Consider the following 3,432-nt stretch of genomic DNA (forward strand, 5'->3'; position numbering starts at 1 on the left):
AATTTTTTTATTATTAAGCTATTGGAGAAGATATCACTCCAGTTCGGAAATCAGATTGGCCAGTGGATATTGTGATAGGTAATAATGAAGGATCAAGTGGAACATTACCGAGAGAGGTGCCCGCCGCACGGAGATTTCCGAGCCCTTATATGGTGCTTGGACTATTCCTTGTCGATTTGGTTCTGTCGATTGGATCACCAAAGATTGAGAATCAGTATTTAGGTGCGGCTCGTAACGCCACATACACTATGCTAACTTTATTATAGTATTTCTTGTAAAATTAAGATGAGCATGCACTTCATCATAGTGAACGTGAAGATGCAACCAAATACCAAACTTATTATGTGGTTGTGAGTTGTTTGTTGAAATCTCTTTGGTTGAAATTTGGTGCCTACTCTGACATGTCTTTTATCTTTTGATAGCTGTACTTGCTTTGCCAGCTGATAACTGGTTGAATGAATTTGATAAGAACTGCTTGTTTAGGTTAGTGTCCCCAAATGAAGTCTGATGAAAAGAAAGATTTGTTTGCAGAGAATTAGAAAGTCTGTCAAGAAAAGAAGCAACACAATATTAGCAATCGCAGCTTGCAAAACTCTGACATCATAACACTAGAGAATAATTCACTACAAAAAAAATAGTAATTAGCGATCAAAATTTTCTTCTCCACAAAGAGATCACTATAAAAAAATCATGATTAACGACTGAATTTTCGATCGCTAAATTCGATTAACGATCAATAAAATAAATCGTAAATTTTTTTATCGTAATTCAATTTAACAACTGAATTTGAATTCGGCCGCTAATTTTAGCGATCGAATTCGAATTCAATCGCTAAAATTAGCGACCGATTTGAAGTTCGATCGCTAATTTTAGCGACCGATGTCTCTTTATTTCTTCTTCTTTTCGTCTCTTCTCTTTTTCTCCTGTCTCTTCTCTTTGTTTCTGAGCAAACTCTAAATCATCCTAGCTACTCAAATGGTTAATATTCTGGCAGCTTTTTCGCCCCTCGGACCTTGTCGTTCAAGAAGAAATGAAGATAAAAACTCTTCTCCACGAAGAAATCACTATAAAAAAATCATGATTAACGACTGAATTTTCGATCGCTAAATTCGATTAACGATCGATAAAATAAATCACAAAAAATTTCGTCATAATTCAATTTAACAATCGAATTTGAATTCGGTCGCTAATTAGCGATCGATTTTGAATTCGGTCGCTAAAATTAGCGACCGATTTGGAGTTCGGTCGCTAATTTTAGCGACCTTATTTCTTCTCTCTCTCTCTCTCTTCTCCTGCCTCTTCTCTTTGTTTCTGAGTCAACTCTAAATCGTCCTAGCTACTCAAATAGTTAATATTCTAGCAACTTGTTCGCCCCTCGGACCTCGTCGTTCAAGAAGAAATGAAAATAGAAACTCTTCTCCACAAAAAAATCACTATAAAAAAATCATGATTAACGATCGAATTTTCGGTCGCTAAATTCGATTAACGATCGATAAAATAAATTATAAAAAAAATTTCGTAATTCAATTTAAAGATTGAATTTGAATTCAGTCGCTAATTAGTGATCAATTTCGAATTCGGTCGCTAAAATTAGCGATCGATTTGGAGTTCAATCGCTAATTTTAGTGACCGATGTCTCTTTATTTCTTCTTCCCTTCGTCTATTCTCTTCTTCTCCTGTCTCTTCTCTTTGTTTCTGAGCCAACTCTAAATTGTCCTAGCTACTCAAATGATTAATATTCTAGCAGCTTGTTCGCCCCTCGGATCTCATCGTTCAAGAAGAAACGAAGATAGAAACTCTTCTCCACGAAGAAATCACTATAAAAAAATCATGATTAACGATTGAATTTTCGATCGCTAAATTCGATTAACGATCGATAAAATAAATCATAAATTTTTTTTGTCATAATTCAATTTAACGATCGAATTTGAATTCGGTCGCTAATTAGCGATCGATTTCGAATTCGGTCGCTAAAATTAGCGACCGAAAGCTAAAATTAGCGATCGATTTGGAGTTCGGTTGCTAATTTTAGCGACCGATGTCTCTTTATTTCTTATTCTCTTCGTCTATTCTCTTCTTCTCCTGTCTCTTCTATTTGTTTCTGAACTAACTCTAAATCTTCCTAGCTACTCAAATGATTAATATTCTGGCAGCTTGTTCGCCCCTCGGACCTCGTCATTCATGAATAAATGAAGATAGAAACTCTTCTCCACGAAGAAATCACTATAAAAAAATCATGATTAATAATCGAATTTTCGGTCGCTAAATTCGATTAACGATCGATAAAATAAATCGTAAATTTTTTTTGTCATAATTCAATTTAACGATCGAATTTGCTCCGTTTTCCATTTTCATTTTCTATTTTTTCAAATAAATGAAAATGGAAAACATGTTTGTTTAGTATTTTCATTTTCTATTTCTGAAAAATGAAAAGGAAAACACAGGGAAAATAGAAAACGATAAAATGTCGTTTTCCAAATCTGTAGCGCAAGATGGAAAACGGGAAAACGCGGCGCGTTTTCACGCTTTCCCCTTCTCCTCGTCTTTTTCGTCCGAAAACACGGAAACCGCGCTTCTTCACCGAGCTCGCCGAAGGATGGAATTCGCTCACGCGGCTGGAGGAAGAAAGAGGTGGCGCTGTGGATGACTCACGGTTAGGGGACGGCGGGCGACGGCGGCAGCGACTCGGGCAGAGAGCTCCGGCGTTCCTTTTCCTCATACGGCGGCAGAACTTCGGCGAAGTAGGGAGAGGAGGCGGCGGCGGCGGCGACGGATTTGTGGCAGAAGGGCGATAGCGGCCGGCTTGAGGAGGGGGTCGTGGTCGGTGTCGTTCGGCGTCTTCTCCACGATAGGATGCACGCGGCGGCGGTCGGCTGGTGAGGATGAAGAGGAGCAGCGGCGAAGGCACAGCAGCGGGCGGCTCAGCTGGTGAGGCGCGGCGGCGAGCGAAGAAGTGGAAGAGGGGAGGAGGATCGGGCAAAACAAGGATCGCGCGATTCCTTAAACAGTAACGTTTGGATTTAACCCCAAATCGGTTTACTAGGCTAAATACCCAACGCCTGACGATTTAGGATCAATTAATTAATTTGAAGAAGATAAAAAAAAAGGAATTAATTAATTCTAATAGAAATAGGTATTTAATATTAGTCACCATTATCTGATTTATTCGAGTGTAAATAAATTATAATTTGATTTTTATATTTTTATTTGTGTCAATAGGGTAATTAATTCCTAGTTTGGGATAGGCTTTATTTTTAATTAAAAAATAAAAAAATATAATTAATAAAATCAGTTAATTCTAATTTATCGAACCAAACGCATTTTCTAATTTTCTTTTCTAGAATAGAAAACAGTATATCATACCAAACGCATTTTCTGTTTTCTGAAAACTAAATCAGAAAATGGAAAACTGGAAATAGAAAATGGAAAACA

The 3,432-nt window shown here is 37.4% G+C and overlaps 1 pseudogene; it reads right to left on the reverse strand.

The window, feature by feature from the left end:
- Positions 1-2,715: 2,715 nt before the first annotated feature.
- The window catches only part of LOC141820731 (large ribosomal subunit protein uL3c-like), a 2,752-nt pseudogene continuing 2,035 nt past the window's right edge, over positions 2,716-3,432 (reverse strand).

The sequence above is a fragment of the Curcuma longa genome, unplaced genomic scaffold (assembly GCF_044706935.1).
Source record: "Curcuma longa cultivar G26 ecotype Majalengka, Jawa Barat unplaced genomic scaffold, ITB_CL_G26_1.1 utg509_np1212_2302976_RagTag, whole genome shotgun sequence".
NCBI lineage: Eukaryota > Viridiplantae > Streptophyta > Magnoliopsida > Zingiberales > Zingiberaceae > Curcuma > Curcuma longa.